The sequence below is a fragment of the Parambassis ranga genome, chromosome 5 (assembly GCF_900634625.1).
Source record: "Parambassis ranga chromosome 5, fParRan2.1, whole genome shotgun sequence".
Classification (NCBI taxonomy): domain Eukaryota; kingdom Metazoa; phylum Chordata; class Actinopteri; family Ambassidae; genus Parambassis; species Parambassis ranga.
The window spans coordinates 8,945,653-8,973,268 of NC_041026.1; the positions used below are offsets into that span (position 1 = coordinate 8,945,653).

At 41.3% G+C, this 27,616-nt stretch overlaps 1 protein-coding gene and 1 long non-coding RNA gene across 2 annotated transcripts in view; one reads left to right on the plus strand and one right to left on the minus strand.

Moving 5' to 3' along the window:
- Positions 1-4,440: 4,440 nt before the first annotated feature.
- The window catches only part of tafa3a (TAFA chemokine like family member 3a), a 101,311-nt gene continuing 78,135 nt past the window's right edge, over positions 4,441-27,616 (plus strand). The window contains exon 1 of the mRNA XM_028406340.1: positions 4,441-4,636. The gene's annotated coding sequence lies outside the window, so the exon portion shown is untranslated. The remainder of the gene's footprint in view (positions 4,637-27,616) is intronic.
- Positions 14,934-19,704, minus strand: LOC114436193 (uncharacterized). The gene is made up of 3 exons (XR_003670679.1): positions 19,502-19,704; positions 15,233-15,769; positions 14,934-15,120 (listed from the first exon to the last, which is right to left on the minus strand). It is a non-coding gene; the product is annotated as an uncharacterized LOC114436193 (long non-coding RNA).

The window sequence follows — 27,616 nt, forward strand, 5'->3', positions numbered from 1 at the left end:
AGTTTATTGACGTGTTTTGTTGCAGCTTTGTTGTAAACTGTACAAACACCACAGGCTGGCAAGTGATAAAAGGAAATGAAATGATTTCCTTTGGCTCAAAGAATGGATATTTTTTTCTTTACTTTTATTTCCTCTCTCAAAGATGAAGCACTCCCAACATCCAGTAACAGTGGATGAAGATTTAATCTCCCCCCTGATGAATGGCCTGCTCCTGTTCTGACACAGGCTGCTGAGACAGACTGCTCTGAATCCAACACAGGCAGAGAGATGACAGCACGATTCGTTTCTGTGCTTCTTTAAGCATTCTGTGTGCTGGAGACGGCGCAGACACCGGCCCCAGTTTAGTAAAGCTTGTGGCAAAAGGTGACATTTGATATGCAGATTGTCAAGACGGAAAACAAAACAAAAGAAAAATAAGACATCTGAGGCTCATATTTTACTCAGTGACAAAACGCACGCACAGACCTGTTTGTTTTTCAGCTTCGTCTTATACCGGTTTATGAGGTAGAACTGGAGGTGCTGACTAAAAAAATTCTTACAGAGACATTTTATGTACATTTATACAATTATCTTTTAACTGTTTATTCAACAATATAATATAATATAATATAATATAATATAATATAATATAATATAATATAATATAATATAATATAATATAATATAATATAATATAATATAATATAATATAATATAATATATATAAATTGCTTATGTATAAAAGTTTATATTACAATAGAATTAATTTAATTTTAATTTAATTTAATAATACAGTTATAGCTGAGGTTTGGAGTCATGCGGCATTACTAAATTTACAATGAAAAATAAATCAAATGTATTTTTCCATAAATATAGGGGAAATTATACACAATATTAATATAAAAAAGAAATAGCCTTTAGAGGTAATACAGTTCAGTCACATAACATGGAAGCTATTGAACAAATGCAGGTTTTTATATCTATAAAGTTAAAGAAGATCCTAAAGAAAATGACAAAAGATGTGTTTGGAGCTGAAAAAACACACTGATCTTGCCATAAAAATGCTTCAAAATAGCATTTTTTAATAACAATATATAAATATATATGGAGACCTCAAATTCAATGACAGTGTAAGAGCAGCTCTGCTGTGTTGCTGACCCTGTTTGTGTTTGTAAAAGACGTTGTCTGGCTGTTCACATGAAATCGAGCTCATATATTCTGACTTTATGTGGACATGCTTTCTCTCTCTGTGTGGCTGCAGCTCCCCACTGGTACCTGGAGAGTGTTGGTAAAGTTGGAAACTCCATTAGCAGGGGGGCCCCCGATGAAAACCCATTAAAGGCTCTGCAAACAGGATTGAGGTCGAAGGGGAGAAGGACCTGGCAGTGTGGCCGCACACACAAAGCCATAAAGCCTGATGTAGCAGCCTCTCATCATGGAGCATCTGCAGCGGAGGAAGAATAACCGCGGCAGTGTCTGCAGACCTGTTGAATTAAAGGGGGCATTAACTGCTGCTTCCTCTGCATTATTGATGGAGAGCTCCACTCCTGAGGCCATAATGCCTCCTATTTCTCCCCGCTGCAATTTTCTGGTAGACGTCTCTCTGTCTTCAAGCACACTTCTGAGGTGAAAGCCGGGGAAGGTTCAGGCAGAGTGCTCGCGCCGCTCCCTGCAGGTTGCTGTTATTTTAAGCTGAACCGCCACAATCAATGTGGAGCTGCGACTGCTGATGTACGTGTGAAGTGAAAGTCATCACAGCATGACAAGCATGAGTGTTATGCAAGGTGCCAGCTACAGTAACAAGACCTTAAAAAAACAACAAAAACAAACAAAAAGGTTTGCTCTCTGATGGTGCCACATCACATGACACCTGTGCATTCTGGGGTGTGTGAGCTCACAAACAAACCCATAGACTCCTATTAGATGTTTCTGCTGCAGAATGCTCACTAACCGGGATCATCTCCTGACTCACCTCGGCTGCCACATTACACTGTATTGTTAAGCCTCACACCGCCGGCTTTATCTGCTCACACCCAGCTTGAGACACCTTAGCTCTCAGCTGACCTCATCCTGTCATATGATTTAATGAGCAGGGCTGTGTCACAAACCACAGTGTCAGGCCTGTGACAGGAAGAGGTCTATACAATGCACCGAAGATTAATGAGGTCACCTCCTCTCTCAGTGTGTGTGTGTGTGTGTGTGTGAGTGAGAGACACTTGATGACTTTGAGAATCATATTCTATAAATGATGCAGATGATGCAGCCTCTCCATATGAAGTGATGCAGCTCAGCCTGGTCAGTGATGATGTGCTGACATTTTTGTTGTTGTTGTCACTTTGCAGAGATTTGTGTGTTCTGCCCTTTGATTCTGCTTCTGTGTGTGTGTGTGGCTTTAGCTTTATGATGATAACACTCTCTGAGGGCCGCCCCAAAATCAATCAAATCCAAATCCAAATGCTTCCCTCCCATCTCCACAGGCCGTTTCAAAGGTTGGTATTGATTATTCCACTCATTCCTGCCTTTCAAAAGGGGAGGGGGCGCAGACGGAAGAGACTGCTTGAGAAATGGAGAGATGATAATGCAATTATAGAGGGGGAGACTTCGTAGACTGGTCAGCGATGCTGGAGGAGAGCGGAGGGAGACGGAGACAAACAGATGTGTTGTTGTGGAGCTTAGCTCATGTTGTGACATTCAGGCTCTTCAGAGGAAGGGATTGTGTGTGTGTGTGTGTGTGTGTGTGTGTGTGTGTGTGTGTGTGTGCGGGGGCGGAGTGTGTAGATAAGGAAAGAAGGAGGATTTTGTAATGTTTTATTATTGCTGATAGGAGGGGAGGATCTTCAGTGTTTTCTCTTACCCTGTGAGTCTATTTATTTCGGTCTGTTACAGAAAAAATAGGTTAGAGCTGCTCGCTCACATGCGTCAGCAGCAACAAACGTTTATTCAGACTTTTTACTCAGAAATGAGACACAGAGGAAATCAGGGTGGCATGGCAGCAGGAGATGAATATGGATTTCCTATTAATACAGACAGTTAATAGTAGTAATATTTAGTGATCGTTCTATTATTTATTCCTTTATTTTGGCAATGACTGCAGGAAAAAGTGTGTCAGAAGGAGAAAAAACTAATAGAATAGTTGCACTTTTGCAATAATTTAAAAGACTATTTTCATTTTCCATCCATCCATCTTCAAACCGCGCTTATCCGGGGCCGGGTTGCGGGGGCAGCAGTCTAGGCAGAGACACCCAGACTTCCCTGTCACCGGACACTTCTGGTGGAATCCCGAGGCCAGCTGAGAGACATAATTATATTAAAGTTATATATATTTTAATTTTTACTGATAAAAAATTTAAATAGTAGTAAAAAAATCGATTTTGTGAAATATCGTGATATTTTATTTGGGGATACTGGAATCGATTGAAGTTGTGGCCAAATCGATTTTTTTATTAATTATATATTTGAGCAAACATTAATTCCAGCGTCTTACTTTTGTGGTGCAGCTCTGCTTAAGCCACCACGCGATAACTGTTTATTCTCTAGTCTTGCGGTCGTTGTTACACAGCTCAATGTTGACACTGAACATGGCTGACACCGACAACGAGATACGAGAGCTGTGTATACATATACACACACACAGACACATAATCGCAATATATCGTCTTTGTTACAGTATCGGGGTATATCGTATCGTATCGTATCGTGTGTATCGTGATATGTATTGTATCGCCAGATTCTTACACAGCCCTAGTAATAATCATGCTGATGAGGGTTTTTATAGAGAAAGATGTATTATTATGTGTGGACAATAAAATCGAGGGAGTGCATTAAGCAGTAAAGAACTTTAAATCATGAGATAAAATATATTCTTCTCACCTCAAATCATTTTCATACAGTCCCTAAACATGTTTCCTACACTCAGTCACTTCCTCCCAAAGCCTCTTACATAATAACTTTGTGGTTTGTGCGTGTCTGCGTATTTAAAGCAGATCAAACATGAACGAACAGGAAATCTGGGATTTTTCTTACACTGTATTTTTGGTGCGCCTTCCTGTCATCTCCACAGATCACCGCTGGATGGCGCTGAAACACCAGCTCAGCTCAGCTCAGCCTCACCACCTGTCTCCAATCACACACACACGCTGCTGCTGCTGCTGCTGCTGAGTCCAGCTCCTCATCACTCGGACACCTCAAATCCATTTCTCTAACTGCACCAAGACGTTAGTGCCCATCTGCAACAACCGGCATGCGGCAGGAGGATTGTTAAAAAAGACACACACACACACAGACACACACACCATGCTTGAATCCAGAGAGTGTGTGCGGGCGGCCGGCGTGATGTGCAGCTGCTGCGGCGCTCAGGCGGAGGGGAAGTTGTGAGTCAGAGCCGGAGGACCCGCAACTTTTAGAAGACTTTGAAGAATCCAGCAGCCCCCTGATTCAGACTTGTTTTGCGCTCAGGGAGGATTGCGCGCCCGGGGAGCTTTGACATCAGACCAGTGTGTGAGTGTGTTTCCTTCAGGTTATGTGTTGTCCGGGGCGTCTTGAAGCGACAAGGAAATGGCAATTCCGTAAAGAAGAGCTCTCTGGTTTTTGTGGTTGACAATGGAGAATAAATGAAGGGGGACGTTTCCCGGAATTAAGTAAGACAGAACAACGACAGGTAGGACGACATGTTTCCTTATTGTGTATTCAATAAAAGACACAAACAGAAAAACAAATGATTGAATACAAACAACGTGAAGCAGCCAAACTGTGATTAACTACGCTTATCGATTGAATTATTGATTGTTTCCACCATGATAAATACTTATTAACTTGTGAGGCACCAATGGGCTGCTGCTGGAAACTATAGTGACTGAGGGTGGAGGACAGGTGTAGCTGCAGGCAGACTGTCAATGCAGATGGATAAAATGGGAAGTGTGTCCTGTAAGAGGTCTAAATGTTTTTGACTGTGCAAATATATGTTTTATTTTTGAAAACAAAAGACAAATAAGTAGAGCTGTCACCTGTCTGTATTTATTTAGCTCCCTTCTACTTTGGCTCAGGTAACCCCACATTTAAACATGGCTCTCAGAGCTCCACAGCTTTACCTGGAGCTGATTTCACAGCAGGGGCCACTTGTGCTTCCCCACAACTCCAACCAAAGAGAAACGGCTGTGCTGTTATCTTGTTGTTTATGAAGTATTTCTGATTATATACACACACACACACAGTGAGTGTTCTTTCTCTCTATGATCACCCCCACCCACGCCACCCTCTCACTTCCTGTCTCCTTGTTCACCTCATCCCTTTATCTGCCCTTCATCCCTTTGACAAGTGTTGTGCGGTCAGCTGTTTTTTTTTTCTTCCTCTCAATTAGTGCTATCATCGCATTTCATCCTGCGGAATACGGGGATGGTAATAACCTTACACTCCTATTGCACGGTGATACAATTCTGCAGTGATTAATTGAAGTCCCCTCAGAGAGTCAGAGGAGGCGTAGATCTTCCCTTTCACACTCGCTGACAGGCAACCCATTATATTGTTTTATAGATTGCCGTCAGTAGCCCTTGAAGCTGCCTGCGGCCCACTGTTGTTCTGGAGGGTTTTTATTGTGCAGTGTTATTGGTTGGTATTGCTGACAGACAGAGCAAAGGCCACCCTGGGATTACTGGAGATGGGATCCTTGTGACAGTTCCACTGCATTTGACAGTAACACTAGAAGCTTGATTAAGATTTGCCCGCTCTGCAGGGGTTGTGTTGTGAAAATTTGTTATGGGGATAAAGACTTAAAAGTTATACCACACAGTATATTGTAACGTTTGGTGAGAGAAAAATGTGCCGTAGTTCTGCATGCGGAGGTAAAGACAGATTGGCTGGCATTTTTTTTTTTTAAGCCATCATCACACAGACGTTGCAACAAACAGCAGCGCCTGAAGAAGGCAGAGCGCAGACTGAGGCTTTGAGAGCGTACTTGATATGCATGAGCCACCAGGTGATTTCCAGAGGAAGAGAACACCACGGATAAGAGGCTTGTCTCTAGTTTTAAGGAGCCACCCCAGGCAGTATTTGTGTTCTCCGCCAGCTTCCTGTTCACTCTGTCAGATCAATAGGGCATATTATAAGAGCCTGGATTGTGTTTGTAGGCATGAGACATATCACTAGTTCTTACACTTTATATACGTGTGCACTTTGTGTGTGTGTGTGTTTGTGCAGTCCTTCCTAATTCATGCAGGCCCAGGGTCTTGTCACAGAGAACATAGCACAGCAGCTCCATGAGTTAACCATAAAATCCAGTATATTGCATCATTTGTCGATGCTCTGTATTCAACACCAGCTCGGCAGATTTGGTTTCGCAGAACAATAAAAAGTCAGCCATCTATCTACATGATTACACCCGATTTCAGCACCTCAGGATCCGCTGCTCAGCGACGCTCGTAGGCTAATGTGTTTAGAAAGCACAGTTTGTTCCACCTCTCAAAGCGCCAGCTTTGAGCTGCTGGGGTGAATCCGTCGGGTGTTTAAAGGGAATTCAAAACCAAACCGTAGCAAATGAAATGCAGCATTGTGAAGCTCGCGTGCAGCTCCGTCATGTACGGAGGAGGAGGAGGAGGAGGAGGAGGAAGAAGAGAAGGACACGAGGAGAGCTTGTCCCATGTTTTATAGATGCCATTTAAAGGAGCATGGCCAAGATGGGCTGGCTGAAATGAACTGTAACTGCAGACTAAACACCAAGACAATAAACAAACAAATTGGTTTTCGGGAAGCCAGCGGTGTCCCACTCACTCGCCCGGGCTGATCCTCGCCGGTGCGGCGAGCTGCTTTTTTTTTTTTCCCCCTGAGAGATTAGACTGTGAGGCACAACTCCATCTCTCTCTGATTCATGCTGATTTGCTGCTTGCATGTTTGGCTGTGGGTGTGTGCGAGATAGAAGGAGGGGTACACAAAATGTGTGTACATCTGAGGTGAACATTTATGGGAGTGATGTATGTGTCTTTCTAGATTAAAAGTGTGTGTGTGTGTGTGTGTGTGTTGCTGTACCTCTCACTGGAGCACATCAAGGAATGTTCATCTGACTCTAGTACAAACTGCAAACTACAATGATGTCACTGCAAAATGTATTCTTCAACCACAACTCCGATGATGCATGCATTCGGGTTTGAAACATCCTACTGGAGGCCTTGAAACTTTGATCCTGGTGTCTGGAACCTCATGACGCTATATTTAAGGGCTGAGTTAATCTTGCAGGAACTGTGGCGCCATATTTTGTCTGAACAACTGATGCTGGATTTTAGAGCTTGATGTGTCCAGTGTCATCAGACCTGAGTCCATATAGCATCATTTAGACAGAACACAGGTGTGGTAATGTGCCTAGAAACCTCGCTAACATAGCCAGTCGTTGTGATCGTAGACTCTATGGAGTGACATCACAGAGATTTCTGAAGAGATGTTGTGAGCCGTTTGATTAGCATTAGCTGCATGAAGGCTGTTATAAGATTATATTATATATATATTTCACTGTCTGCCACCTGTGCTGCAGACAGAACTGTGCAGAAGTGGGGTGCTCTCTGCTGGACAAACGATGTCATTACACTGTATCTACTGCACCTTTTATTAGGGCCCGAGCACCGAATGGTGCAAGAGCCCTATTGAAACCCTTAGGATTATTATTTTTTTTTTTTTTTTTTTTCTTTCCCCCCCTTAGATCGCATTTTTGGGGGCCTTAACATGCCCAAAAACTCACCAAACTTGGTAGAAAAATTCATTCGCCCTAAAAATTTTGAAATTTGCTGACTTTTGAAATGCACATAGAAAAATGGCTCTATAGCGCCCCCAACGCGTAGCCCCTCTGGCCGGTTTGACACAGGATTATGAAAATTGGCACACATATGTATCACCTCAAGACGCACAAAAAAGTCTCTTGGACCCCCCCTCCAAACCCAACAGGAAGTCCGCCATTTGAAGGTTTGTGGCCATTTTTGGCGATGTGTGACCCTGCTGCCAAACTTTTCACGCCTCGCATACTTCATCGGATTGAGCTGAAATTCGCCGTGTCCACTCAGGACACCATAGGGAATTGACGCATTCCAAAACTCTTACAAAAGTCTGACGGTGTGGCCGGGGCGTGGCCTCAAAGTTTGACCATTTCTGAGGACACAGAAAGTCGCTATAACTTCTTCGTTTTCTGTCCGATCTGTACGAAATGTCACATGTATGATCAGAGTCTGACCCTAAACACATCTATACAACAATATTGAGGCTTTGACAGAGCGCCACCTACTGGCTACACAAAATGTTGTGTTTTCATAGGTTTTTCTGCCTGCCCCTGTGGCCTGTTTTGAGTAGGGTCACGAAAATTGGCACACATGTTTATCACCCCAAGATGCACAAAAAAGTCTCTTGGACCCCCCCTCCAAACCCAACAGGAAGTCCGCCATTTTGAAATTTCTGTTAATTTTTGGCGATTTATGACCCTGCTACAAAACTTTTCACGCCTCGCATACTTCATCCAATCAAGCTGAAAATCACTGTGTCCACTCAGGACACGATACAGAATAGACGCATTCCAAAACTCTTACAAAAGTATTACGGTGTGGTGGGGGCGTGGCCTCAAAGTTGACCATTCGCCATTACAAAGGAACTCCCTGTATTTTTTGCCCTAACGCGTAGCCCCGCTGGCCAGTTTGACACAGGATCATGAAAATTAGCACACATGTGTATCACCCCAAGACGCACAAAAAAGTCTCTTGGACCCCCCCTCCAAACCCAACAGGAGGTCCGCCATTTTGACTTTTGTGGCCATTTTTTGCCTATTTGTGACCCTGCTTCAAAACTTTTCACGCCTCACATACTTCATACAATTGAGCTGAAAATCACTGTGTCCACTCAGGACACCATAGGGAATAGACGCATTCCAAAACTCTTTCAAAAGTATTACCGTGTGGTGGGGGCGTGGCCTCAAATTTGACCATTCGCCATTACAAAGGAACTTGCTCTATTCTATGTAGTACTACCCATATACTTCATGCAATGTGGACAAAATCTTACAGTACTGCTATGGACCCGAGTCTGAACAGATATATATGCTAATAGGATGATACGGTCATAGCGCCACCTACTGGTAGCAGGAAAGTTTGGTTGTAAACATGTGTTTGTTGTACATCTCTGCAAATGTGAGGAAAAGAGAGCATAGGACAGGAGAGTATAGGAGACAAGAGCATAGGAGAGAAGACAGCAATAGCCCCGTGGATCGCAAGTTCTGCGAGGGCCCGCAATGCTGCTTGCAGCTTTAATTTAGCTTCTTTTTGCTTATTGGTGGATTTTTCACTCTATACACTGAGGCTGAGCTGTGGTTGGCCAGCATCTTTGGCGGACCAGTATGTTTATCATATTTCATTTACCTCGAGCTTGTAAAAAAAAATCTATGAGTGTGTGTACATCATCTTATTTTTCTTTACCCAGCTTGTTGTACTTGGATGACGACCGCCAACACACTGCTTTGGAACGTCCTCTGCTGACTCTTCAGATGTTTTGGATACTGAGGTTTAAGTGTAGCAGAAGAGCCGCGGCAGAGAAATGTACTTGTTCTTCTTCTTCTATGGTTTTTGGCTTTGTTGACCATCAGACTTTCTTTTCCTGCCCCCCCTCTCCTCCCCTGTGTTGCCTTTCCTTGAGGTAGTCGGTATTTGGCAGCTTTCACTCTCAATATTGTGCCATTGTGCTGAATTCTCATCAACCCTTTTTCCCCGACACAGCAGCTAAGGACTCAATTCTCCGAGCCCTTAACCATCTGCCCATAGAAAAGTTCGGGGAATTGCAGATTTTTTTTTGAGAAGCCCCCACTTCTAAACCTCTGCTCCTCAGGGAGTAAGGGAACTCTCATTTTTTTTTCTTGGCAGATTTTTTTTCTGGCTCCTTCCATCTCTTGTGCTGCCTGAGGGTACTCAGTAATATGTTTTTTTTCTGGTTTTGCTGTCAAGCTCCACCTCGTGCCTGTAATCATTAGACTGCAATTTGTGTTGGAAATTGCAATTAAGGCGTTTTAAAAAATGGACCTCTTATTTCTTTACACTTGTTATTTCTTTGTTGAGAAAGCAAGAAAATGGCAACCCTGTTGTGATTTTGATTAAAATGAATCGGACTCAATAAAAGTGGCAATTAATGTCAAAGGTCTCTTCATGTGCTTCACAGACAAAGGGTCCTTTGTTTTTAATTGAAAGTTGAACAGTTGCCTTCTGTGCTCAACTCATATGTTTTTGGCCCCTTTTTTTTTCGCCCTCCTGCTCTTCATCACGTAAACAATCAGAGCTGGGTTGGATTCTAGGATCTGATACAGCACTGAAGACTCTTCAAAGCAGGTTCCCATTTTCAAAATGTCTTTAAATGTATTGTGCAGAAAAGAGCATCTAAACTTTGATCTACTGTAGAAGATGAAAGACAGAAATTGGCTTCTCACCATGACAGAATTAGCTCAAGGGTAACTGCCGTTCATGCTTCTTTTTATCAGTTCACACACGCCTCCTCTGTCAGTCAGTCATGTGCACAATGTACTTGCAGTATAAATACAGACAGAAGATTTCACTTGTAATTATTCTGATGCAGTTTGATTAGTAAAAGATTTTAATCTGAAAACCAGGAGCGTGGTCAGATGGGGTTTTCCTGGTGGTTGCCTCTCCAGGACCAGGAGATAATAACAGTTACATCCAGGCCTCAGAGGGGGAGCTCGCTCTTTCACGATCACAGTGTCTTCCTCAGGAACCCAGGTTTAGTCTGGTGTAGTCACTAAGCAGCAGTAAGGGACGCCAACTCGTGCTGAGGGAGGATCACTGCTGCTCTTTTTTTAAGAAACAAATCTTATTTTAAGATGAGTTGGACAAATACAGATGTGTCTAAAACTGCAGTTCCCCTCACAGCCTGTGGAGGCTGACTTCAAAAGTGAGTCAATCCCCACAGACGTCCATGTTAAAATTGACTTTTTGCAGGAATAACAGAATAAAAACTCATTTTAATTGTATAAAGACTTCACATTTCTCATGAATAAGAGTGTGGCTGCTTTGCCTGACAGGTGAGCTTTCTGCCTCCACGTCGTTCTGCTCGCCTTACCTCCGGCTTGTACTCCATGTCTTTGCCTGTATTTGGATCAATTGTGAGTTTAGACAAACTGTCAACGCTGACGTCACCCGAAAGACTAGGACCTAGAGTCCTAAACCAGGTTGCAGCTCACACTCTGATACCCCACCTGCCTTAAAGCAGCCATGAACATGGTTATACACAATTTGGACTTGTAATGTTTTGAATTTGATGGGGTCTTTTTTGGCATGCTGGGTTCAAAACCTGTATAAGTCTGTGTGTGAACATTCAGGCTTTAACACTCTTATCTTACCCAGTTCTTCGTCTGGTGGCCCGGGCTATATCTGTACAACAGAGGGAAGTTTTTTCTTGTTACTGCGGCACATTTCTGATGCTTAGAGTGATGTGTTTCTTCCACACCAGCATCAATTTTCAGATATAAAATGGAATTATAAGCCTTGGGATGAAAAACTATTTTGTTCTCTCTGCTCTCTTTCGTCTTCCCTGCACTCTTTCAAACACACACTGGCTCGATCACACGCGCATGCAGCAGCTCCCTCGCCACAGCGAGCAGGGTGACTAATTTCTCTTGGGCTTTGGACTTCAGTGTGAGAGAGGGTGAGAAGGAGAAAATGAAAGGGAGAGTAGAAACAGCGGTGCCTGGCAGCTCAGAGGAAGCCGCCCACATCGAAGGAGTCTGATACCACCTCTCATGTCGCCTTTTTGGCTGCCTGTCTGTCTTGTTTTGTCCCAGAGCGCCATGCATGTGCGTAGCCTCTGTGGGACTGTGTCAATTTGATCACTGTTTACTCCCTTGTTTCAGGTACTGGAGACAATCGCAAACAGCGTGCGTGGTGCTCCCATCTGTGAGGAGAAATTGAAATCTAAGTGTTGTGTTTTTGCATCCAATTTGAGGCGACTTTGCTGCATTCTGTGGACTGGAACGGCTGCCAATCAGTAGGGCTTTGTTTACTCTCTGCGTCCTGCTGACAACTGGCAGGGACAAATATCAGCTGCTGTAGTGTCGCACACTGTGCCTTTCTACAATCTGATCAACACTGAACTATAATAGGGGATGTCACACTAACATAGCTGAGGGTATGTTTTACACACGAGTCAGTTATTAAAGAAAACCACAGCATTTTAGAGTAAGGGGCGACCAGCATGAGTTTTCAGTACAAATCTAGGAGACTGACAGCTGATGTTGGTTTGCAGTTAGACTTAGACACAAACACTTGACACAAAGCTTTGCTGCAATGCCTTAAGGCCAAGGCATTAGCAGTATATAGTTGAACAAATAAACAAGAAGTAAAAGTGATTAAATAAGTGATTGCGATCCCCACAGAACATTTTAACATGATCTCAAAGCATGACTTTATTAGATTATTAGTTTATTAGACTAGCACCAATTATTATTATTAGATACTGAGTCCCAATCCGATACTTTTAGGGTTCTCTACAAAGGCAAATAGCAAAACGTGTGTGTGTGCAGAGCGCTTTGCACTGACTGTTCATCGCTGTTGCATCAACTGTGGATTTCCACATGTGCGCTGCTTCGCCAAACTACCCGCAACGCATCGCCGTCGACTTTAAATGCTTTAGCCTTCCCAAGCTAGGACATTTCATGCACACAGCGGCTCATCGAGATCTTGAACCCAGGACCTCTCGCACCAAAGGCAACTGTCATACCCCTACACAGCAGGCGGTAACTTTGACAGCCCTAATAAATATATATCATAGTCCTGATCGGGAGCTAAAGTCCGATTCCGATCGAGTCTGAAATAATCGGGCCCGATTTCCGATCACGTGATCGGCAGAACTGGTTTTTATAGCAAAACCAACCACAGTCACTCACTGGTGTATCTACTCCACTGCACGCCGTTTCTGGCGTATTTGTCTTCCTACATCACATGCTTCTTTTCCCTGGTTGGTTTTATGTCTGTCCAAAAGAAGGAGTGTATAGAATAGAAGAAGAATAAAGAATGGCTGGCCAGGCTACCATCACCCCTTATGCCCATATATTCTGTTTTGGCCATCTAGCATAAATGAAACACTGTCTTGTATACACTGTAAACCCGAACAAGTTCAGTAAACTCAAAATTTTTGATGTAACTGATTACATAAAAACTTTTGAGTTACTCTGCTAAAATTTTTGAGTTACACAATACTTGAAGAATATGTGTGCAGTTAACTTAATCTATATTCTGAGTTCAATATCATTTTATTAATTCACTTAACTTAATATTTATGTCTTCTTCACACTTTAATGATTTAATTTAATGACACTTATAAAAATAAATTATATGGACTTGAAAAAATCTACTGTACACAATGTATTATATCAATAGTATCTACTCAAAATATTATACCTTAATGAACTCAAAATATTTACCACTTGCAAACTTAAAACGTACATGTTTGTAATGCTCAAAACCAAAATAGCTGCTATAGACCAGGGGTCCAGCTAAAAAGGGGTTCTGCCCCCCAAAGGCATGCCAAAAAATAACTGCAAATTGTGCAGATAAAGTTGTGTATATGTAACTGTAGAACTGTAACCATATATGTATGATTGTGCAAGAGAAACATCATCCATGCAATAAAAGGTTCTTGACTAAAGTGTTTCTGTCAAAATTCCAAAAATTTATTAAGGTATAAAACAGCACCTTAAAACCTTTTAAAAAGGTATTACCAACTCTTATGTTTTTTTTTTTTTTTAAATATCAGGCTTACTAAAACTGAAATATTGTAAACATTTGTATGTTTTCAATTTCAAATAATTGGGAATGAACAAATGTTCCCATAGTAGCAGCATGAACATCTAATTTTTATGCAAAAGAGGAAAAACATACCAAATAACAGAATTAAACTATAATATAAATAAATAACTGAATTGCCGTTAACAATGAGGGCATACTGATCAATGAGGAGGCAGTACAACATAATAAATAAAAAAATGAACCTCTCATTCTAAACAGCATATGCAAAAGTGCTTTCAACATTTAAATGGACTGGTCTATAATATCAGACACATCTAAGAATGAACAACAGAACATGGCTGTCAGCCATAGCCTGGCATGTTGCTGACATGAATGCCTGCACTCAGCAGGTGTGCATTTCTCACCTTTTCTATTCTTTTAACAAATCATTTGTCAGGGAGAGTAGGCATGGTTTCAAAGGTTTGTTATCATCCAAGCACATCAGCACTTTCTGGATGAATGTGAATGTATGAGTGATTTTCTTTGGATAATCCATGTGTAATGCATAGATTAAACCAAGCAGCACCACAAATGCATCAGCCAACCTGGGAATCTCGCTCATAACAACTTCATCCTCTATCACAATGGATATGTTATCAGGGATGATGGAACCAGTCGAGTCAGGGACCACAGAGAAGAGCCCTAGCTGTATGTCAGTTGTCTCCATGTCATCCTCACCCTGCAAAACACAGGAAAACCAATTAAAACAACAAATCCAGAAGGATGCCACACAATCCTTGTTTGTAGTTAACAAGTTCACACCAACTAAACAAACAACAAAACCTAAGGAGTACTGGAGAGAGCAACATGAGCTAGAGTCATGCCAAGAACAGAGAGATCAGTCTGTGTGTGCAAGAGTGAAGTGAAAGTGAATACTTACATTCCAGGTTTTGTAGAATTCAGTGTCATCCTCCCGGAGATACACTGGAAGTGCACGAAGAGCCAGAGTGTGTCGGCTGTTGATATCACGTTCTTCCTAGATTGAGAAAAAAGACAAATTATAGAAATATCTTGGTAAGGCAGTGGAATGCTTCAGTGTTTCAATGTTAAAAATAGTTATATATATGATTCAGCAGGATAATCGACTACTATCAAAAATATTTGTGATCTGTAATGACAACACATTATATGATCAACAATGTCCCCGTGTTAAAGTCAAACATAAACTTACCTCCAAGTCATAAATTCTGAGCATCTCTCGCAGTGCCTCTGCTCCCTTTCCTGTCCTTGAGGACTTCTGTCGATACAGCGAAACTAGCTTTGGTGTGTATCAGTCAAGTTCACTGTAAAACTGGTTGCGTAGATGTACGTTTGTAATTCGATGGAATTCTGCAAACACCTGTACACGTATAAATATTTAGGTGTAAGAACAATGTGGAGTTGTCAAATATTTTCTACATGAAATGTTAAATATCAATTGCTTTTATTAACTTAACATACTATATATTTACCTGTGACTGCCTTCGCAATGCTGGCCAGTACTCCAGGAATTCCCTCACCTGTGGACTTCCTTGAACAATTTGTTGGCGGTGAAGAGCAAAGGTTGTGTGCATGAGCTTCTATTAGCATCTGGTCTCTCTCAGTCTTTTCAGTCTCTTGTACAATCTGTACTCTCATTTCCTCCAAAGTTGCCTCATTCTCTCCCCAGGGAAAGTTGGGCAGGTAATTCACCTCAGCTCTTCTCGCTCTTTTGATTTTGGAATGAGGATGATCATTTTCAGGGTTGGTACGGCTCCTCTTGCCTGCATTGACAGAGACCTCCACACAACCAGATCTGGCCAACTTAGAGCGATAATTCCCCATCTTGAACTTCAAGGCCACCTTCCATCCATACCATCCATTTTTACTTCCATGTTCTCTGAGGCATGGATGAGCTGCTAGAGCTTCAGCAGCCATACCCACTTCTTTGTCATGTGGATATGGCTTGAAGCTGTACATTGTTTCAGCCATGTTTTCCTTGAACTGGGGCGGAAGAGGTCCCACAAATCCTGCAGGGAAAGAATGAACAAATTTATTTCCAAATCATGATGAACGTCATAATCAAATTTTTTAAATACATACTTTACTCAACAATACTGTTGGTTGGTCACAATTACAAACTTCTCATATCCAACCGCTCTATGGCACTTAACATAACAGAGAGCACAATTTAATGATGCTTAAGGTGTAACGTATATTATTGTATATGTATTATTTTGTCAATTCCTTACTGGCGAGGGCAACTGCGTTAGACGACCGTTCTCAACATAATGTGATTTTTTGATGCCGAATAAAACGTAAACTTTTACATATGCAGCAACTGTTTATATTAAAACATTTCAACAATATTTGAATATTTCTCAAGTCAAAGAACGGCTCTTTCCTCGTGTGTGTCGTAAGTAATGTTACCGACCTGGGAGGAGCAGCAACACTGATGATAATCACTAATTAACCCTCATGCATTGTTCGCAAACACTACCCTAATGTGTTGTTCGGGGACAAAAACGTCCCCTAACTTTAACGGTTTTAAAAATATATTAGATAAATATTTTTTTGAAATTTTTTTGCATAGACCTTTTAATTAACTTCAGTTCTAATCAACAGTAGTGAAAAAATCATTTTCCCCCAGGATTTTAACCCTTTAATCACCAATTTTATGAGGGGTGGTGCTGAAAATTGAAAAAAAAAAAACACAAAATGGCTCATTTTTAATAGAAAAGGTGAATGTGGACTGGATTCTTTTGAACCTTTATTACAGTCTTGGTCATGTCAAACATCAGTAAAAAAATTGACTTTATTGCATTATTAGTTTTTGCACAGCACTGGATTTTCTTTTTTTCTCCCTAATGTGTTGTTCGGGGACAAAAACGTCCCCTAACTTTAACGGTTTTAAAAATATATTAGATAAATATATTTTTGAATTTTTTTTGCATAGACCTTTTCATTAACTTCAGTTCTAATCAACAGTAGTGAAAAAATCATTTTCCCCCAGGATTTTAACCCTTTAATCACCAATTTTATAAGGGGTGGTGCTGAAGATTGAAAAAAAAACACAAAATGGCTCATTTTTAATAGAAAAGGTGAATGTGGACTGGATTCTTTTGAACCTTTATTACAGTCTTGGTCATGTCAAACATCAGTAAAAAAATTGACTTTATTGCATTATTAGTTTTTGCACAGCACTGGATTTTCTTTTTTTCTCCCTAATGTGTTGTTCGGGGACAAAAACGTCCCCTAACTTTAACGGTTTTAAAAATATATTAGATAAATATTTTTTTGAAATTTTTTTGCATAGACCTTTTAATTAACTTCAGTTCTAATCAACAGTAGTGAAAAAATCATTTTCCCCCAGGATTTTAACCCTTTAATCACCAATTTTATAAGGGGTGGTGCTGAAAATTGAAAAAAAAACACACAAAATGGCTCATTTTTAATAGAAAAGGTGAATGTGGACTGGATTCTTTTGAACCTTTATTACAGTCTTGGTCATGTCAAACATCAGTAAAAAAATTGACTTGATTGCATTATTAGTTTTTGCACAGCACTGGATTTTCTTTTTTTCTCCCATTTTGTCCCATAGACTTACATTATAAACACACTTTTTTTGACTGCACAGCCATGGCACTACATAATCATGCATTCTTGATTGTTGGTGGTTTACCCTGTTGGTAGGAGGTAAAATTTGTGATTTTTACAGTTAACAACTTAATTACCATATTAACCCTTTACCTGCAGGCCTGTGCTCATGTAGTGTAGTTTCTGGCTTGTATATGGAGTTATAGGGAGTATTTTAGCACATAATTGTGTGTCTACACACTGTGTGTGTATGTTAGAGAGGAAGAGAGCCATTTGCACACTGATCTTGTTGTCTGTGAGTACACACAACCACAGAGTCTTCATAGTAAACAAAAACAAAGAAAGTGTTGCTATGCACGTGTGGCCCTTTGATGTCTACAGGTGCAGACTAAACAAAACAAAAAGGCAAGTGGTCTTACATGTGACCTTGTGGTCATTTGATGGTGAGAAGAGCAGAAAGCAACATGAAGAGAGGATTCACTTGTGCACAATCTCTGGAAATGATTGTGCAGCCTGGCTCTATGAAGGGCCAGGCTGTGAAGCTGTGAAGGCTGCACAAGTAGATCCGTCACTTGTTCACAAGCGAATCCTTCATTCGTTCACAAGTGAATCCTTCACTCATGCACAGGTGAATCCTCTCTTCATGCTGCTTGCTGCTCTTGTCACCATTAAATGACCAGGAGGATGCATGCAAGTCCACTAGTGTTTTTGTTTTGTTTAGTCTGAACCTCTCAGCATCAAAGGGCCCGGCACTTACTTTTAGGGCTGCAACAAATTTACTTTACTTTACTTTACTAAACTACTTTTAATACTAATTTTAGTAGGGGACTAAACTGTAGATTAGATTTGGTTAGTCAATGATTATTTATTATGTTATCAAGTTATCTATCTATGGTGTCTATTTAGTAACATGCACATGTACGTATGGTCGTGTGGAGCGCAACACACCACGGAAAAGGGGCACTTAGACCTCACTTAGACTAATTCAGTGATCTCAACTGAGACACTAACCTAAAAGTAAAGTCACTCTACTGGAGGACGTGTTTTCCGAAAGCTAAAAAAAAAAAAAAAACAGCTATTTTACCCATCCACAACTTCAGACGCCAGAACTCCTGGATGTTTTCATTTTACATGCTTATGCATTGCCGTTGTACGTCTGAATTAGGTACACTTCACTTACTTAGTAACTTTATTTTCCTGACTTTCCTTCCCTGACAGTGTGCAAATGGCTCTCTTCCTCTCTAACATACACACACAGTGTGTAGACACACAATTATGTGCTAAAATACTCCCTATAACTCCATATACTTAAGCCAGAAACTACAGTACATGAGCACAGGCCTGCAGGTAAAGGGTTAATATGGTAATTAAGTTGTTAACTGTAAAAATCACAAATGTTACCTCCTACCAACAGGGTAAACCACCAACAATCAAGAATGCATGATTATTTAGTGCCATGGCTGTGCAGTCAAAAAAAGTGTGTTTATAATGTAAGTCTATGGGACAAAATGGGAGAAAAAAAGAAAATCCAGTGCTGTGCAAAAACTAATAATGCAATAAAGTCAATTTTTTTACTGATGTTTGACATGACCAAGACTATAATAAAGGTTAAAAAGAATCCAGTCCACATTCACCTTTTCTATTAAAAATGAGCCATTTTGTGTGTTTTTTTTTCAATTTTCAGCACCACCCCTTATAAAATTGGTGATTAAAGGGTTAAAATCCTGGGGGAAAATGATTTTTTCACTACTGTTGATTAGAACTGAAGTTAATTAAAAGGTCTATGCAAAAAAATTTCAAAAAAATATTTATCTAATATATTTTTAAAACCGTTAAAGTTAGGGGACGTTTTTGTCCCCGAACAACACATTAGGGGGTAAAATTTGCCCACAGTGTACCGTTGACCTATGAAAAATTTTAAAATCATATTAACAAAATTTATGTAAAATTAAGCTTATTGAGGAAAAATGATTCAATTTGTCCACATATTGACAAAGTTATGGCCAAAATAAACAGAAAAATTTCTCTCAGAGGACAAAAATGTCCCGAACAACGCATGAGGGTTAAGCTTTAGTTTAAACATAAATATCGTTAAACAGCGTTTAACAAAAGATAACTGTATACAAGTTAGTGAACTTTTGCTAAACTTTTGTAACGTTACTCACCGGTTCGCGCGCGAAACTTTCAAATCCTGAAGTCGGCGTCCCAGAACACAAAACAAAGATAATAACACAATTTTACAACAGCACGGCGATAAAATCCGCGTTCTGTTGTTCCGTTGTGCAGGTTTTTCGCTGAATATTATTGTTGTTCCTCCTTTGTTCGTTTCGTTGCATCCACCGCTACGATCCAGCCATCTTGAATTTTCTGGGTACGTGCCCTGATCGGTTGGGTATAGTGACGTCAGACGTCACGTCCTCGCACGTACAACTGTTAACTTAGACGTTTGAAGTTAAGTGACAGTGTTCACTTACACTTACTAAGCCATGTGAAATCAAAATGAAATTATTCGTTCGAATACTTAATGTTTCAGTGTCAGGTGAACTAATTAGCCCACTTTGACTTACTTTGCATGCAATAGTTATGAGTTGGTAGTACTGTTCGGGTTTACAGTGTACGAGGAAGTGTTGGATAGGATTTGCTGCCTTATGTTTGATGTTGCACTCACTGTTAATGGATTGTTGTGACTTCACTGCTGCTTCTCTGAGTTTGTATTCTGTCTAAATAAGAAGTGTAATTAAATCTACAAATTCTGCCTGACAGAAATCTGTCTTCTGGACCAAAACAAAGCCCTTCACCCACTCCGTCAAACTGCCGTAGCCACTACCAGGGCTTACAGGTACTAATTTCACCCCACTAATGGCTTCCATGTTTTAGCTGTGGCACAGAGCACCTTTCTGCTTCATGATTAGAGACATAATGGAGATATTTTTTGCTTCAATTCCCATTCTCTCTCTTGTACATCTCTTAACACCTCTTCCCTTGGCCCTAATTCATTTAAACATTTAAAATGGGGACCTCAATTATTCATGTCCCCCAGCCAGCTGTGGCCCTGGCCTGCCCTCCTGTGGCACTTTGGTACAGAGTGTGTCTGGATGGACACATTCCCAGGCTGCTCATTAATTGATGCCTCAGTTGACGCCAGAGGTCTAATGCACTCTCGCTGTCCCTCTCCTGCTGATCCAACATGGTCGTCTCTTCCCTTTCTCACACGGAGGGCGTGAAGGGTTTTCACAGAAAGCGTCATGTCATGAAGCCTTGCTTAAAAGGTTCAAAGGGTGCCTTCACCCCACTGGAGGAAAGGCTGTGTTAGACAAGGCTTTAGATCTGAAAGCAGAGTGGGTTCATGGCCACACCGCAGGGGTCAAATGTAAGTGGACAACATATATATATTTCTCTTTTCATGCCCTTCCATCTCCTGTCTGGTGTCCTCCTAAACCTAGCATGGGCACCATATTCTTCATCATCCAGCTCAGCATGTGGGCAGTGGTTACCTTCGCTGCTGTTGCCTAATTTAAAGAGCAGACTTTACCAGAGGGGAGGTTTAAAGGGGGTCATTATAATGAACTTTCACCACAGGCAAGCCAAAACATGAAGGGTAGAAACTAGATGAAAAGTTAAGTAATTAAAAGCTGCAACATCATACAAGAAAGACAAGTGTTGTTTCTACTCATGAGTAGATGTCAGAAGGAACTGGCTGCAGGCAAAGCAGGAGTTTATAAACTTCAGTCCTGATCATTTCTGTAGCTGAACATGCTTAGTGAAGACTTATTTTGTTATGCCATCAGCTGTGGGTTTACTCTTTGTCTTTTAATGACTTTAAAAATCAATAAATAAATCCTGAAGGTGGGGCTCCTGCTTTCAGTGAACATTCCCAGTTTAAATAATACAAGTTCATGTTTATTACCTCATCATGGTTACAACATGTCTGGTCATCTTTGAAGGTGATTTGCAGTGTGGCCTGCTGTGGATAAGTGCATGTACAGTATAGTTCTGGTCCAGGCAGGATGACATGAAGTCGGTAACAGAGAAGGCTGTTCGCAGGTGGAAGAAGTCTGCAACCTGAGTTTGAGGGGGCTTTCACACCTCCGGTTGTTTGCTTTGATCAAAACGGGACTGTTTTCACACAGAGAAAAACTCAAGCACATCAAAATGTGTCACCTCAAACCACAGGACACTGTCCTCTCTGCGTATTGGTCGGATGTAGCTGTCATGGGAACAAACAAAGTAAATACAGGACAGAGGTCCTGTGTTGTGGGCTGCTGCGTGTGTCTCTGAGACGAGAGATTTCACAGAGGTTAACCTGCTCAGGTTAGAATTGGGTTACTGTTGCCATTTTCTGCTGCTCTTCAGATTTGGCATTAAAAACTTAAGGTTAGGCATTAAAGGTAGGGTAGGTGATTTCATTCTGATGCACGTTTTGTTAAATTAGTGTAACTTCTCTTTACAATCCGATAGCAACCAATTAGTTTGGCAGTTTCACATTAAAACGAAGAATATGAATCATCTGTGGAAGCTATAAAACACTAAAAACATCAGCCAATCCTCTGGGTGGACCCTGCGCGGAGTATTGGCTGGTTGTCACTCTCTTCCTGCTCTGCGCACACCAGAGAGGTACGTGCATGATGGCCGAAGTCACAGACCACAGACTTGTCTTCAGGTAATGCGCGTCCATGTGATTGGGTTTTTTATGTAATATTTACATTTAGTTTTAAAAATGTGGGTGTGACTGCTTTGAGTTGACAGGTGGGTGCTGACTCCACCTCCACGCCTCATGCTCCACCTTTTTGCCTGTATTGGGAGTTTAGTGTGATTCTGCCAACATGGCGACAGTCAGAGCCTCCTGTGGAGACTCAAAACAGAATCCTTCATGCTTCTGTATTTGTAATGTCTGTGGGCACATACCAAAGGTCAGTGGTGTTTTAGATTATGTCAGAGCATCTTCACTGCATAGCATCTGCTTAAGTATTTTCTCACATTTTAATGACCAACTTAAAATTTCTTGAGTATATTAATAATTTTATTATCTTTTCAAAGTAAACACCATGTGTGTAACCGCTGACCATTCCACATTGTCCCATTGTGGTGAACCAGAGTGGGCAAGACTTCATCACTACAGGCCATGAAACCAGGCTGAACATGTGATTGGGAGGCGTGGCTTCGGGGTGAGCTCCGAGAGAAAGGGGCGTGTGTTTACTTTCCAAATCTGGCTGACTCTCACTGAGTTTTCTAAATCTCCTTACCCTACCTTTAAAACAGGGTAAGGAGTTAGGTAAAGATCATCTTAAAACATACATTTATAACATGAAATGCTTTTTTTTTTTTACAAGAAAACATGCTCCCTTCTGTGGTTGCCATTTTTGACCACAATTACGACATGTTTCATTTTCAAGGACTGAAATATCAACCTCATGGATGGGGTGGGAACATTTGTCACAATTTTTTCATGCATATGTGTAAGAATTCGTTTTCCTTAGCCAAAGTTGATATTTGGATCTAGCAGCAGTGGTGGATGGCAGATCGGCTTTGACCCAGGAGGCCCTTAAAAACTCAACTACTAAATGTCCTCTTAACACTACACTACAGTTTGTGCTCCATCTTTGTTTTTTCAAATTATTGTTTTGATCGCCACCACTTGACCCTGATAACGAGCTGTCAATTTTTTTTTTTTTTTTTTAAAAGGGTCTTCTTTTTTTCTGAAAATACAAAGCCTGCAATACGGGAGCCTGTCATGGATGCCTGAGTGCCAGCCTGACCGCTGTATTAGAACTCTGCAAGAAATCAATTCAGGAAATATAGAGGCAATTATTTTGTCTCCCACATTCGCTGACAAAGTAGCAGCTAAGCGAGCCAAGAAGAAAATACAGAATTAAAGCGAAGAAAATAAATAGGTCTACTGTGGGGTTTGGGGGACTGTATAAAGAACATGTGGGTGATTTAAAATCCTGTATACCTCTGCAAAGCAGCTGTAATTAATGAGGACTGAGAATGTTATTGATTTACTCAAACCTGGACTGATGTTGTATGTGTGTGTGTGTGTGTGTGTCTGCTGTAGTTATATTTTCGTTGTGTGGCATATAGAGTCAGTGCTCAGTAAAGTGTCTTCTCAGTATATGAATCGTGCACAGAATATGTGCTAGGTGTTCATTACTATCATTCAGTGTCAGATAAAACCATACTGCAGAAAATAGATCCTCTTTTCTTATTATCCTCTAGCAGGACTTTCCATCCAGCCACAGTGAGTCAGACAGCCGGCCATTGCAGGTATTTTTTGCCGAGAGTTGCGTTTAATGGCATCTGTAGCCACAATCAAAGCAGCAGAGTTATTTCTTCCTGCGGCCCACCCCACACGGGACCCTGCTTTGTAAAAAGAAGTCCATAGTTTTATCTCCATCCTGTTTGGAATGTATCATGGATTAAACATATAATGAAAGTTGCATTTTGTCATAAAGATAATAAAATACTAGTCAGGGAACTACACCAACTACACAAAAAAGAGAGGCCCATGAGGAAGTGCAGTTCACCCTGTGGCCTCTAGGGGCTGGCTCCAACAGTGTGCTGTTAATCCCCATAGATCCTCATGTTAAAATGTCCATCTCTACAGCACAAACATGTCAACTGTAAGGGTTTTTTATGTAATATTTACATTTAGTTTTAAAAATGTGGGTGTGACTGCTTTGAGTTGACAGGTGGGTGCTGACTCCACCTCCCCGCCTCATGCGCCACCTTTTTGCCTGTATTGGGAGTTTAGTGTGATTCTGCCAACATGGCGACAGTCAGAGCCTCCTGTGGGGACTCAAAACAGAATCCTTCATGCTTCTGTATTTGTAATGTCTGTGGGCACATACCAAAGGTCAGTGGTGTTTTAGATTATGTCAGAGCATCTTCGCTGCATAGCATCTGCTTAAGTATTTTCTCACATTTTAATGACCAACTTACATTTTCTTGAGTATATTAATAATGTTATTATCTTTTCAAAGTAAACACTGTGTAACCACTGACCATTCCACATGGTCCCATTGTGGTGAACCAGAGTGGGCGAGACTTCATCACTACAGGCCATGAAACCAGGCTGAACAGCTGGCTGACCCCATTTTAAAAGCCAGTCAGTCAACAACAGTCAGATGAAGGACAGTTGCTTCATGTGCTTATAGATGATCAGTGTCCACAGATGCACATATGGTTTTTGGTGTAGTTCTCAAAAATAATGTGTAAACTGATGGAGATGACAAAAATCGGCCCATTTTAAGCTGCTTATAGCTGCTGAGTGGTTGAGCCTGTGTCAGCATGATGAACTGGGATGTTTACAGACTATTAGAAAGCCCCTTGAGTACAACAACACACATTGCTGAATTATCCTGATGTCGTAAAACTTCACCATCTGTTATTAAATCATAGATGGAGTCAGACGCACTGCCGTAAAATCACCTTCATGAGCATCTTTCAATGTTCAAAAACGAGGATTGATTGATTCCATCTTTCATTTCTGCCATTAACTGCGTGAGTTCTGGTGTTGGCGCCCTAATCAGATCTCAGAACTTCATTATGGTCACAGGCAGAGCGTTCCAGCCTTTTACTTTGCTGTCAAATGAGGTGTGCAAAGATCAGCTGTAAGCCATCAGCAACAGAGGCCAAATGGAAGGGTAATATACCCCTCCTTATGCAAAGATGCACAGCTGCCATCTATGCATTAGCATGTGGGAACAACTCAAACCTCATAATCCTCGGGATAATTAGAAAGAGCACTTTCCCCCTCTGTATGGCCTATTATCTGCAAATGAGGTCTATAAGAAGAGAGAGAGAGAGAGCGAGAGACCGCGCCGATGGTCTGACAGTTAACAGTTTTTGGAGCCTCCACAGAATTAATGATGTGAGACTTGACGGACAGCGATTCTGTATTAAGATACGCCATATCTTGGCCCGAAGGCCCAATGGGTACCACTGGGACTACAGAGTTGGACATGGACTTGGAGATTTGCATTACATGGACAGTTCTGAAGGCACACACCCCCCTCTTTCTTTCCCTCAGAGTTTTGGAGTGAAGCCATAGAAGAGCTCGGCTACAGATTGAGCACGGTCTTTCCCCAAGAGCGTGTTGTATGACACAACTAGTAAGAATCTGACAGGACATCATCCTGGCTGCTGTGAGGAGAAGAATAAATCCTGGCTGGAAATGAAACGGGTCTGGCTTCCTGCTAATGAACTCTGATATGTTATAGAAGCTGTCTCTTCCATCTGTTAGGAAAAAAAAACTCAGGCCGGCTGGGAGTTTGTTCGCTTCTTGCTCATCCTTGCTTGCAGGCATTTTGTACATATGGTGTCATCAGAGGGTAAATAAAGGTTAATAAATGCAGGGCCTCCTTCTATATATCGCTCTACATCAGGGTCCAGTGAGCCCCTTCAAAAACTTGTAGAGGCCTCTCTTCTAGAGGCTAGAAGAGAGGCTGTCATCAGGACATGCCCAGATATTTAGACATTAGCTTATTTGCTGTAGAAAGATCCACAGTTCTGTTCTGTTCTGTATCTTGTTTGTCTCGCAGGACAAATTATTGACAGTTGTGGTCTTAAATGTTTTATTGGCTCATTGGAGAACTGATTTAAAATCATGTAAATTTCTTACATTCAATAGTACAATAATACAGAGAAGATATTGCCCAACACCTTCTCTCGAAGTGGCAACAAATAGTTTTTTACAATACAATAACGGTACATATGATCACGTTACCCAGCGCCAACCGATCATGGGACTGATACAGCTGCAAGTCGGACTCCGTGGTTCGAACCCCCTGACACCACGCGCTGTTTTGTTTACTTTTTTTTTATTTTTATTTTAGATACTGTATTAATCCCAACCTTCCACCAACCACCAACCTTCCGGTTACTAGACAACCCTGCTATACCACTGCGCCACTGTTGTCCCCAAAGTTATGTGTCAGAAGTGGGTTTTCACCCTATATTAAGTTTTATCTTTTGAAAAAAACACTAAGGTTAGTGATTAAAAACAGAATAAAAATAGGATAATAAGATTATTAAATGGCCATATTTTTTGGCTACCATCTCTGTGATTCGTTGCCCTCATTAGCATGTAAAGATGCGGCCGGAGAAACACGCACACATTCCATTTTCAGACACTTAAATATTGACTCATGTTCTGTTTTCCTCGTGAGGGCAGGCTGTAAAAGACATTTCTTTAAAAAAACTTGAATAATGAGGATACTGTGGACTATCTCTGAAGTAGCAATGAGATCAGCCTGCTGCATTATCACGCATGTCCATGTCACTGTATTACCTTGTGTGCCTGTGTGTTGGCCTTTTCTTTGAATATTACCATGCACCCGCTTCCTTCCTGTACTTACTTATTTTTCTCACGTCCCTGATACACTGCTGTACTCACAGCACGCATGTACAGTACTGGTTTTGTCCTGCTAATTGTGCTCAGATGCTATTTGTGTTTCAGGGTGATGTTTGTGCTCTTTTCATCTTTTTTCCACGTTCTCTGCTGCACTGATTATCTTCTTTTGTGAGTGTCTTCATGTTTGTTGTGTTTGTTCATTAAAAGTGTACATGAGCGTTCAAATGTGTGTGGAGCGTTGGCAGCCTGTGGTTACGTGGGGGCCCCGGTAGTTGAGCCCTCTGAAGGGGTGGAGCAGACACAGAGCTCAGACACACCCATTCATCACTCTGAAGTAGGGAGTTCATTAAAAAAGCCCACGCAGCCTCCTCTGTGAATCCTCAAGCTAAGCCTGCCTCACTAAACAAGCAGGGGTGAAAAGTGATCTCGCCACACTCTGATCCAGTTCAGCAAGAAGAAGAAGGAGAATCCAAAGGAGGATCATTGATTTATGAGATCTGTCATATCACTGGTCACACAGTGCTGCTGCTGTAAGATATTTGTATCTTTTATACATCACAGCTCCGGTATTGATCATTTTAACCCTTGTGGTGTGCAGCAGTTAGCACTGTTGCCTCACACTGAAGCCTCGTTTATACTTCTGTGTTGAATCGACGGCGTACCTCCATAGATGCCCCAGCGCCATCGTGAACACTTCTGTGTCGCTCCACTGCTTCGGTTTTCTCGCGGTGCTTCACTGCTAGAGTAGAGGCGGGTTTCTTCCAATGAATGGCATCTTGAAAGTCTCCAGCACTTCCTCCAGAGTTTTTTTTTATATCCTTGTCGTCCATAATCACCTCCATGGTCAACAGCAAACTTTAAAAGATTAAGATTAAGAAACCTTTATTAGTCCCACAATGGGGAAATTGCATTTTTGCAACAGCAGATA